Below are 12,722 nucleotides of genomic sequence, written 5' to 3'. Positions count from 1 at the left end.
AACCCAAACACTGTTCTCTCCAGCACTTCATCTTAATATGGCCACATGCTTCTTCTCCTCTGCCCGCTGTTGCCAAGCCTCCCTCCCCTTTCAGATCTTTCTGCCATGCCCTCTCAAATCCCTCTTCTGTGGGATCATTTGTCTTCCAAACCCACATCTGCTATCATTTTTGTTGATTTAAGTATCTCTTGTCAAATCTAGGATTGTAAACTGACAGGCCAACAAGAGCAAGGCAGAGTGTGACTCAACAAAGCAGACCAATGGGATGGTGTAAATGAGACAGCAAGTAGCAATGAGGGTTCTCGTGTTAACTGAGTGTGGCAGGGAGAGTGGTAAACAGGAGTGAACACCTTTGGAGGACAGCAGCCCATCTCAGCACCAGCAGGATGTGCCACATTAGAATGCAAGTTTCTGGAGAAGATCAAAATCCAGGACTTTTAAACACTGACAACCATTTCATTTTTTTAAGGAAAAAAAAAAAAGTGGAATTCAGGCCAGATAAAGTAAGTCCATGGGCCAGATTCTGTTGATGAGTAGCCTGGTTGGAAACAAGAGCCTTGTTCCAGTCTCCCCGGGAGCAACCCTTCTTCCTGACTTCTGCATTATCCCTACAGTTGGCCTCTACGTCTCTCTTTTAACCTCATTTTCATCCAGTTAATGCTTACACATCCTCTGAATCTCATCTGAAACCTGCCCCCAACTCCTCATTTCCTAGGGGGTATTATGATTTTCTAATTTTGATTTCTCCGTCTAGTCAAGGCTATGGTTTTTCCAGTGGTCATGTATGGATGTGAGATTTGGACGGTGAAGAAAGCTGAGTGCCGCAGAATTGATGCTTTTGAACTGTGGTGTTGGAGAAGACTCTTGAGAGTCCCTTGGACTGCAAGGGGATCCAATCAATCCATCCTAAAGGAGATCGATCCTGGGTGTTCATTGGAAGGACTGATGTTGAAGCTGAAACTCAAATACTTTGGCCACTTCATGTGAAGAGTCGACTCGTTGGAAAAGACCCTAAAGCTGGGTAGGATTGGGGGCAGGAGGAGAAGGGAACGACAGAAGATGAGATGGTTGAATGGCATCACTGACTCGATGGACACGGGTTTGGGTCAACTCCGGGAGTTGGTGATGGACCGAGAGGCCTGGCGTGCTGCAATTCACGGGGTCGCAAAGAGTCGGACACGACTGAGTGACTGAACTGAACTGAATTTTGATTTCTTGTTGACTTAACTGAAGTTTTCTCTAGGCTGTAAGCAGGATAGGCACCTTGTTTGTTTTATTCACCCTGTCTTTCCCCAACTCAGCAGATTGTCTGGTGCACTGAAGATACTCAAAATGCAATTCTAAAATAAACCAGGAAAGAACTCATCAATCCTTGATTTGCACTCTAACCTCAGTCTTGAATTCCATATGAACATTTCCTAAGGGCCACTGACCATCATCATCTAGATAGACTCTCAGCAGCTAAAACTTGTATCTGCCCTGCGGGGCTCAGACAGTAAAGAATCTGCCTGGAATGCAGGAGACCCAGGTTCAATCCCTGTGTCAGGAAGTTCCACTGGAGAAGGGAATGGCAATCCACTTCCACTTCAGTATTCTTGCCTGGAGAATTCCATGGACACAGGAGCCTGGTGGGTTACAGTCCAAGGGGTTGCAAAAGAGTCCAACAAAACTTAGCGACTAAACAGCAAATGTTTACCACAGAGAACTCTACTCAGCGCTCTGTGGTGACCTAAATGGGAAGGAAATTTAAAAAGGAGGGGATATATGTATACACACAGATGATTCACTTTAGTTAGTTAGTTTAGTCGCTCAGTCATGTCCGACTCTTTGCAACCCCATGGACTGCAGCATGCCAGGTATCCCTGTCTATCACCAACTCCCAGAGCTTGCTCAAACTTATGTCTGTTGAGTCGCTGATGCCATCCAACCATCTCATCCTCTGTCTTCCTCTTCTTCTCTCGCCTTCAGTCTTCCTCATCATCAGGGGTTTTTCAAATGAGTCAGCTCTTCCCATAAGGTGGCCAATATATTGGAGTTTCAGCTTCAACATCAGTCCTTCCAATGAATATTCAGGACTGATTTCCTTTAGGATGGGCTGGTTGGATCTCCTTGCAGTCCAAGGGACTCTCAAAAGTCTTCTCCAATACCACAGTTCAAAAGCATCAATTCTTTGTCACTCAGCTTTCTTTATGGCCCAACTCTCACATCCATACATGACTACTGGAAAAACCATAGCCTTGACTAGGCGGACTTTTGTTGGCAAAGTAATGTCTCTGCTTTTTAATAAGCTGTCTAGGTTTGTCACAGCTTTTCTTTCAAGGAGTAAGCATCTTTTAATTTCATGGCTGCAATCACCATCTTCAGTGATTTTGGAGCCCCCAAATATTAAGTCAGCCACTGTTTTCACTGTTTTCCCATCAATTACACATGAAGTGATGGGACCGGATGCCATGATCTTAGTTTCCTGAATGTTGAGCTTTAAGCCAACTTTTTCACTATCCTCTTTCACTTTCAAGAGGCTCTTTAGTTCTTCTTCACTTTCTGCCATAAGGGTGGTGTCATCTGCATAACTGAGGTTATTGATATTTCTCCTGGCAATCTTGATACCAGCTTGTGCTTCATCTAGCCCAGTGTTTCTCATGATGTACTCTGCATAAAAGTTACATAAGCAGGGTGACAGTATAGAGCCTTGACGTACTCCTTTTCCTATTTGGAACCAGTCTGTTGTTCCATGTCCAGTTCTAACTGTTGCTTCCTGACCTGCATACACGTTTCTCAAGAGGCAGGTCAGGTGGTCTGGTAGTCCCATCCCTTTCAGAATTCTCCGCAGTTTATTTTGATCCACACAGTCAAAGGTTTTGGCATAGTCAATAAAGCAGAAATAGATGTTTTTCTGCAACTCTCTTGCTTTTTCTATGATCCAGCAGATGTTGGCAATTTGATCTCTGGTTCCTCTGCCTTTTCTAAAACCAGTTTGAACATCTGGAAGTTCATGGTTCAGGTATTGTTGAAGACTGGCTTGGAGAAATTTTGAGCATTACTTTATACCCTACGTCCAAGGTCAGGAGCGGCGGCTGCGCTTCACTGGATCAACCATGAGGAGATACTCCACGTCCAAGGTCAGAGAAACCCTAGTAACACAGTAGGGGCTGGAGCGGCTTTGAGGAGATACCCCACATTCAAGGGCAAAGGAGAAGCCCCAGCAAGACGGTAGGAGGGGCAAATTCGCGTTTAGAAACAAACCCGTTCCTGCCAGAGACGCTCAGAGGGCTCAAACAAACCTTGTACGCACCAGGACCCAGCAGAGACGTGGGTCAGTGGTGACCTGCTGCAGGGTTGGGGGCACTCAGTGTAGCAGTACATGCATGAGATCTTTTGAAGGAGGTCACCATTATCTTCATTACCTTCCCCATAGTTTGGCCCCAGATAAATAGCAGAGAGGGAACACAACTTCAGTCATCAACAGAAAATTGGATTAAACATTTGCTGACCATGGCCCTACCCATCAGAAAAAGACCCAGTTTTCCCCTCAGCCAGTCTCATAGGGCTCGTGTCCAACTCCTTGCAATCCCATGGACTGTAGCCTACCAGGTTCCTCCATTCATGGAATTTTCCAGGCAAGAGTACTGGAGTGGATTGCCATTTCCTTATCCAAGGGATCTTCCTGACCCAGGGATCAAACCCAGGTCTCCTGCATTGCAGGCAGACACTTTACCATCTGAGCTACCAGGGAAGCCCTATGATTCACTTTGCTGCATAGCAAAAATTAACATAACATTATAAAGCAACTATACACCAATAAACTATTTTTTTTTAATTAATTATCATCTGTCCTCCTGCATCCCTTCCTTCATTTCCCAACTAACTCCTCCTCTGAAATACCCTGGTTCTATTAATGGCTGATCTTTTCAAATCACCAGGGCTTACAAACTCAGGTTTCTCTTGGACTCTCCTCTGTACTTCCTTGCACCCCCAGTCTAGTTGGTTGTCAACTTGTTTATGATAATCTTGTCAACACCCTTTGCCCAGTCCCCTCTCTCCATCTCCACTGCCATTTTCCTACTTTTCACCCTCCTTAGTCTTTGCTGGTTTCCTAACTGATTTCTCCGGCTCTGTTTTTTTCCTCTCTGATGCACCAGCCAGATTTCTAGGCAATTTTTTTTATTCAAATAGGTCATTCTCCTAATCAAAAACTTTAATAGTTTTCCATCAGTAATGGAAAAAAACAAAGTGTCTTAGAATAATACATTCTGGCCTGAATTCTCTTTCCAGTCTTGCAACCCACTGCCATTTTTTGTATACCCCAAGCTCCCACAGCAAACAGTTCTGGTATAATATTGTGGCTTTGTGGTACTTACTTTTGTTATCCACTGCATCTTAAACTCTGCCTCCCAAAATTTAGTGACTTAAACAACTACTTTTCTTTGATCATGATTCTGTGAGTCTGGGCTTCCCTGGTGGCTCAGATGGTAAAGAATCTGCCTGAAATGCAGGCGAGCCAGATTCGATCCCTGGGTCAGGAAGAAATGGAATTGGGTTTTAGGAAAATAAATTGGGGATAGAATACAACTGATTCATCAAAGGTGCACACTTCATCTATGTCCCCCTCTCACAAACGACCTCTACTAACCAAAATTTCACTTCAGATAGTAACTTCCCTAACCCAGTTCATTAATACCAGGGATAGAAATGAACCAAATTCTTCCTATCTACTGCTAATGCAAACCTCGTTACTCTTCAGTACCCAAATGATCCCCTCTCATCCATCAGGTCTTCCCAATCACGATTCTTCCCTTTCTTCTGACACATGCAGTACATGTCTTATCCTCACAGTAGGTTATAACCATTTAGCATTGCTGCCTTGTGTTTAGCAGAATTAGAAGGGAAAAAATGATCTGGAACAGCAATGAAATACCAAAGCAAATTCTTTTACTTTCAGATGGGATCATGAAGACTGGATATGAGGTCACATCAGAATCAAAGGGCAGAGCTGATCTCTAAGCTCCTTCTCTAATGCTCTGTCCCCATCAGAGCACCTGTGTCCATTGATCTTGTTTGTCTTTTTGTTGTTGTTCATTCAGCGCTAAGTCGTGTCCAACTATTTGTGACCTCATGGATGGTTTGTTTCTCAGGGAAGGTAAAAAATTTCCCTTCAGGAGTTAAAATATGCTGTCTCTTTTAGTTTCTGACAGGGCACCTAGCATGGTAAACAATGAGAGCTTAATATGTATTCTAAGTTTCTTTTCTGACAGCTCAGTTGGTAAAGAATCTGCCTGCAATGCAGGAGACCCCAGTTTGATTCCTGGATGGGGGAAGATCCGCTGGAGAAGGGATACACTATCCACTCCAGTATTCTTGGGCTTTCCTGGTGGCTCAGTTGGTAAAGAATCTGCCTTCAATGCAGAAGACCTGGGTTCAACCCCTGGGTTGTGAAGATCCCCTATAGAAGGGAAAGGCTGCCCACTCAAGTATTCTGGCCTTGAGAATTCCATGGACTATTCCATGGGTCACAAAGAGCTGGACACAACTGAGTGACTTTCATTCTCTTCAAGAGTTAAAATGTGCTGTCTCTTTTTGTCTCTGACAGGGCACCTAGCAGGATAAACAATGAGAGCTTAATGTGTATTCTGTGATTTAGGAGCTGAGGGATACATGTTTCTTCATATGTATCCAGCTATATAAAATTGGTTAAAGAGAATGGTGCCAGAGTTAAACCATGTTGCTAGCATTCTCCCAGACAGTTAAGGAAAAATAGAAATTCCTGAGAATTGAATAAAACAGAATCTAAGCAGCAAAATGGTTTGTGAGCAGACATATCCCTAAGATGACAAATCTGTGTACGTGTGTGTGTGTGTGTGCTCACTCAGTTGTGTCTGACACTCTGTGACACCATGGACTGGAGTCCACCAGGCTCCTCTGTCCATGGAAGTTTCCAGGCAAGAATACTGGAATGGATTGCCGTTTCCTCCTCCAGGGGATCTTCCCAACCCAGGGATCAAAACTGTGTCTCTTGCATCTCCTGCATTGGCAGGTGGATTCTTCACCACAGCGCTACTTGGGAAGCCTTCATACTACACTTGATCTCATCACAGGGAAAAGGAGCAGCAGCACTCCTGTGGAGTCCACGGAAGGGGTCATGAGGGTAGTCACCAAGACATGGCTATGATACGGAGAACAGACCTGTGGTTGCCAAGGTGGGGAGGAATGGATTGGGAATTTGGGATTAGTACATGGAAACTATTATACATAGAATGGATAAACAACAAGGTCCTACTGTTTAGCACAAGGAACTATATTCAATATCCTATAAAAAACCATAAGGGAAAGAAACATGAAAAATTATATATATATATGCATTATATGTATAACTGAATCACTATTCTGTACAGCGGAAATTAACATAATATTATAAATCAACTGTACTTCAATAAAATAATTTTTTTTTAAAAAAAGGAGATGGGATGGAACCACAAACCAACACACCATTACTCTAATAAATCTAGGGGAAATTATTTCTAAATGGCTATGCCTAGCAGACCAGGAGTCCACAGGTAAAGACTTCATGGAATATTACACCAACAATGGGACAAACTCTCAGAAGTAACTGGGGGACATTTGGGTAAGATTGGGACATACGGGAAGAGCTAACTTCCCACAACAATGCCATGAGTGTTTGTTGAATTATAACTTGTTACAAAAGGTTAATTATGTTCTAGATGTAGGCTCATGACCATGATTCACCTTATCCCTCCTTGACTGTTAATAGTAAATAGGGATTTCTTTTTTTTTTTTCTAAAACAGAGACTAAAACAATAACTGCTACTGCTGCTAAGTCGCTTCAGTCGTGTCCGACTCTGGGCGACCCCATAGACGGCAGCCCACCAGGCTCCGCCGTCCCTGGGATTCTCCAGGCAAGAATACTGGAGTGGGTTGCCATTTCCTTCTCCAATGCATGAAAGGGAAAAGTGAAAGTGAAGTCGCTCAGTCGTGTCCGACTCTTAGCGACCCCATGGACTGCAGCCTACCAGGCTCTTCCGTCCATGGGATTTTCCAGGCAAGAGTACTGCAGTGGGGTGCCATTGCCTTCTCCAAAAACAATAACAATTTATTTAAATACTAATTTAAAGAAATTAAATTTATTTGCTAAAGGCCAAAATGAACAAAATAACAAAAAACAACTAAGTTACTGCAAGTTTAGTTGCTTGAAGTTCAGCTGGATCCTTTTGAGACTTGTCTTTAAACATTTTAAAGATAGGTCTAGAGTAATCTTTATGCTAGGGCTTGTTTAGCCATACTGTTAATCTGTGATCCTCTGGAGTCTCTATGAATGTCTCAGAAATTCAGCAAGTTCTCTCCATTATGGACGATGGGAATTCAGATGTCTCCACCCAATGTTATCTCTGAAAATTGTTTAATCTACAGTTTCCTTATTGTTTTTATTTGGACTTCATGAGTATTTCAGAAGTGCATAATATAGTGTTCAACAATTAATTCATGGGGACCCTATTCATATTTGTACTAGTTTTTTTGTTAGATAACACTCTTTTCTCTACTACTCTGTGCCACAAATTCCAGCCTCCTCAGGTTCCTCCAAACTCCAGTCTATCCCCTCAATCCAGTGAGACTACCATATTCTCCTTGGGTTTTTCTCTCCCTGCATCATGATCTAGAAAATGCTTCCAAGTAAAACTCAGGTTGATTGTAAGGCTAAGCCTGTTTGCTTCCCTTCTCTTAGGGATCACACTCTTGCACTGCCTATTGTCCAGTATCTAACAGAAACTGTTCTGCATAGTAAATAAGGATTTCAAATCATTTATCCATTGTGTGCTAAGTTACTTCAATCATGTCCAATTCTTTGCAACCCCATGTACTCCTCTGTTCACGGGATTCTCCAGGCAAGATTAATGGAGTGGGTTGCCGTTTCCTTCTCCAATTTATCCAATACTGGGACTGCTAGTCAGTTTGTACCCACTGGTACTGCAAGACCAACTGTTTCATGCCAGAATCTTTTCTGATTGGTCAATTACTTACTGTTATAGTCTAATGAATTTAACCCATCCTTCAGACATCTACCATATTGGGTATTTGTGCTCTTTGCTTATTCTGTGTGATGGAAAACCCATTGAAGGCATAGTATAAAATAACACAGCATCTTCAAGCATTCAATAAATTGTTAATTCTTCAAGGGATTATCAATACTTCTTTGTTTAGTTGAGATGCTACAGTCAACAATAGACAGACCCGAGTTCAAATCTCCATTCTGACATTAAGTATTCTATGACTATAAGCTAGTTATGCAACCTCTGTCAGCACTAGTTTTCTCCTCTGAAAAATAGGGTATTATTACCTTCCTCATAAATCTATTTTGATGATTAGATGAGAATAAATACACGGAAAACACAGTGAGTAAAGCATAGAACTCAGTAGAAAAATGAAGCTATTAGTATTTGGGGCATGTTACTTATTAACCATGAAAACAGTAATCTCCCTTCCCAACCCCACCACTAGAAGTGGATATAACCCTAAAGAATTTTAGGGACTGGGAACATTTCCAGCTCTCTAACACCAAGACCCCGAGATGGGAACCATTATGAACTTAAAAACTGATGTTAGGACTTCCTTGGTGGTGCAGTGAATAGGAATTCACCTGCCAATGCAGAAAACACAGGTTCGATTGCTGGTCCAGGAGGATTCTACATGTCGTGGAGCAGCTAGGCCCAGGAGCTGCAACTACTGAAGCTCGTGCACCAAGAGCCTATGCTCCACAATGAGAGAAACCACTGCAATGTAAAGCCTGAGCATAACAATAAAGAGTAGCCCCCACCTGCTACAACTAGAGAAAGCCCACACATAACAACAAAGATCCAGTGCAGTCATTAATAAATAAATAAATGGATAAATAAATAAAAAATTTTTTAAAGCTGATGTTGGCATTAATCCCTCAACTGAGCATCCTATGAAAGACACATCTTATGGTCTTAACATAAATCCACCAGTATCACGTCGTGAAGGAAAACCACTTGAATGTGATTCCTACATGAGCTCACTTGCTGGCTGAAATCTTTCTAGAGCTCTAATAGCAAGACAAATTCTGCATACCATTCCAGGAAAAAGATCAGGGTACAGAGTCAAGGGAGGAACACATTGGCTTCCCCATGTCCTATGCTGGATCCTTCTTGCTCCAGCAATTCAGACAAGGACTCCAGAACTTTCCACATCCTCCTATTCTTGAAGGATTTTCTCTTTTTACTTTTGTCTTTGCCCCACTACACCAAGAAAGGTCCTGAGCAAAGCCTAAGCAAATTAACTTCCTCCTCAGGCCTTTGGGACTGAACACAGAAAACCTCTCCCACTTAATTTAGTTTCTCCAACCCCCTCTCTCTTGAAAACAGCTGACTTCTCCAGGATGCGTGTAGCCCAGTTCAGCAGCACCGGGCCATTGAGCCTTCCAGAAATGCCTTCCTCAGTGGCTTTACATTCTTAACCACACCAACCCTGTAATTTTCCAGATGACTTGAGGTTTTGAAAGCAAATGAAGCAGCGAAACTGCTTCAGCTGCTGAATTCTTCCTGGATTCATTTGGAAAGGACAAGAAGCTGCCATAGACGGTGATGTAGGTGGTGCAGACGCCTCCCTTTAGGTTTCCATCTGAAATCGCTAGCTGATCTCAATATCGTTGGCTATAAAGATCAGCTCTGCACTGAGTACATAAAAACAGATGTGGACCTCTTTTTATTGAGCATAACCAGATAATAATATTTTTAGGGTATTTTGTAATTTACAGGACACTTTCACAGACATTAAGCCCATGTCATCAACACGATCAGGCTGTCAGGTAGGAAGGAGTCTTTATCCCTATTTATGGACCAGGACACTAAAACGAAAGTCTTGCCTGATATAAAAGCATGGATATAAAGCAGAGCTGAAACACAACACAAATTTTCTGATTTCAAATGCAATGCTCTTGGCAGCCTAGCACTGTTGCCCAGAGGTTCAGTCTGAAACGCATGCTTATACATAATGTACACTTTGGCCACCTGATGCGAAGAGCTGACTCATTGGAAAAGACCCGGATGTTGGGAAAGATTGAGGGCAAGAGGAGAAGGAGGCAACAGAGGATGAGATGGTTGGAGGGCATCACTGACTCAATGGACATGAGTTTGAGCAAACTCTGAGAGATAGAGAAGGACAGGGAAGCCTGGCGTGCTGCAGTCCATGGGGTCACAAGGAGTTGGGCATGACTTAGTGACTGAACAACAACAACACAGAATGTGACCCATTTTGTTTCTAATTGTTCATTTGTTTATAACTCCCTCCATCTTCCCCATTGTTCCCAGTTTTGGAGATTTGGATGTCTAATGTTTTGTCCAAATTGATGCCTTAAAGAAGATATAAGGATACTCTGGTTTCTCTTCAGATCATGTAAGTCTTTTGACTTTTAAGGAAGATATTAGGTAGGTGTTTTTTAAAATCTTAGATTCAGATCATTTAGCAAACTTAATAACACATCAGCCATAATCTTCCCTTTAAGCAACGAGAACTACAAACTATAATTCCTCTCAGGTGATAACAGAAATAGTGCCCTATCTTGTCAGAAATATGCAAGAAAATGGAGGAGAGATCAAACTGCATCTAAAAAGGGCTACAGAAAGAATTGATGTAACTGTTGCAGGACAGAGCATCTGTCTATCCAGGAGGGATCAGACAGTGCAATGAAATGTCTCCATTATTTTAATATGAACAGCTCCTCTCTGAAATCTCTGAGATGTCCCCTTTAAGGCACAAGTCCTTGGGGGCTGGAGAAACTCAGCCAAGTATGCTGGGGAAGTGTGCTCAGCCTTGGGGAAGAATGCCCCTTGCTGCCTCTTCCCAATGCCCCCCACCCAGTCCCTGTATCTTGGACACCTGAGGCTGGGAAGAGGCCATGATATCTTCAGCTGGCCAGTTTCCTAGGAGTCTCAAGAAAATCCAAATGCATTAACAAACAAAAGAACTGCAGCTGAAATGTGACTGAAGGTGACTCAAAGATGTCTTACCTCTTAAATAAATGAATCAGCCTAAAAGAAGTTTCCTCCCATGGACAATTCATTGTGATCAAGCCTGTGTGTAAAGATACAAAGATGATTGCATTCCTTTTTAAAAATGATAAGTGTACTTCTTATCTTAGCTTACTCTCTGCCAAGCACTGCTTTAGGTACCATATCTCTAATCTTCATAGGAATCCTGAGAAGTGGGTAGCGTGATCATCCTTTTACAGATGAGGAAACTGAGCCCAGGGAGGTGAAGTAACTTTCCCAAAGTGACACCTCTGACTGAGTACTAGTGCCACTCAGAAACCGGTCCTTTCACTCAGGTACATACTTGGAAGGGGGAATGAATGCTTATGACTGATGTGAATATTTGAGACCTGGTTTTCCTGGTGGATCAGATGGTAAAGAATCCACCCGCAATGCAGGAGGATCAGGAAGATTCCCTGGAGAAGGGAATGGCTACCCACTCCAGTATTCTTGCCTGGAGAATTCCAGGGACAGGGGAGACTGGTGGGCTATATAGTTTACAGGGTTGCAAAGAGATGGACAAGACTGAAAGATGAACACTTAAACACTGGCTTATTCCTTACCTAGGTAGAGTAATCTGTGTGGAAATTTTGTAAAACAGAAATATGGGTGGTGGCCAGCCCGGTAACAATCCTGAGTTCTCTTCTAGAACAAGTTTCATAACCAATCATCTTTGGGAATAGCAAAAGGAGAGAGCAGGAATCATTCAAGCCGTTTCTCTGCTACATTAACCTACTTTTTCTTTCCAAATTATATATCCAGTAGCCCTCACAGACAAAAAAAAAAAAAAATGAATAGATTAAAAAAGTACGTTTACCTCTAGATATATCCCCAGGGATGACTGGGGAGACATTCAACCCTCCCAATAATTTTCAAGATTCATTAGAAATGTTTTTCCCCCTGCGGATTGGATATGAAACCAAGGTCATAAAATTTCTGAGTGAACAGAGAAACTGAAATATAATCTGAAATTCACCATCTGGCAATCTGCTAAATAAATGAGTCTAGAGGAAAAGGAGAAAATTTTTAAAATTTTCCCAGACACACCAACCTGATAGAGAAAACTTTATCTCCAGCATCTATGTTGCTAGCATCTGGGGAATAATGACCATGCCATTCCTGCCTAACACAGCCGGCAGGGAGCTAGATGGAAGGATCCTTGATTCAGTCTCAACTCTGATGCTGACCGACTTGAGATATTAGAAAACCAGCACTCCCCTCAACTTTTGTGTCAATACAATAGAAAAATGTATTAGGTTTGCCTCTCCTTGCATTAACATTCTTATAAGTACAACTAGAAGTACATGCGGATAAAATTCTGGCTTATTCACACAGTCATTACCTTCTTACTAATATTTGCCAAAGAGGTGAGGCCAAGGAATCACAACTGGACCATGAGTTAGCAGTTCCATGTGAATATATACAAGAGAATGTTATAAGGATCAAAGTCTTCTCTAAAAAGGATGTTGGAAATAACACAAGTGGAGGAGGGCAGCAGGTAAAGATGGAAAGGAAGACAACCATAGCCAAGGTAATTACCAGCATGGAGAGACTAAGAACCAGGCAGAACCTGATTGGAAAATGCACCAAAGCAGAAGGCAAAGAAGCCAGTAACTATGGAAACTTGTGCACTGTTGCACTGCCATGGCAAATCACAAGAAACTG

General features: G+C 42.4%; 1 long non-coding RNA gene across 1 annotated transcript in view; it reads right to left on the bottom strand.

Annotated features, from left to right (window-relative positions):
* Window positions 1–11,900, bottom strand: part of LOC145515365 (uncharacterized) — a 148,760-nt gene extending 136,860 nt beyond the window's left edge. The window contains exons 1-2 of the long non-coding RNA XR_014060859.1: window positions 11,875–11,900; window positions 11,037–11,100 (exon numbers count right to left, since the gene is read on the bottom strand). This is a non-coding gene — a long non-coding RNA (uncharacterized LOC145515365). The remainder of the gene's footprint in view (window positions 1–11,036; window positions 11,101–11,874) is intronic.
* Window positions 11,901–12,722: the final 822 nt, after the last annotated feature.

This window comes from Giraffa tippelskirchi, chromosome 1 (genome assembly GCF_054371585.1).
Source record: "Giraffa tippelskirchi isolate mGirTip1 chromosome 1, T2T-mGirTip1v1.2.pri, whole genome shotgun sequence".
Taxonomy (NCBI): Eukaryota; Metazoa; Chordata; class Mammalia; order Artiodactyla; family Giraffidae; genus Giraffa; species Giraffa tippelskirchi.
Note: the sequence above shows the minus strand (reverse complement) of the source record. Positions and strands in the feature narration are given on the sequence as shown.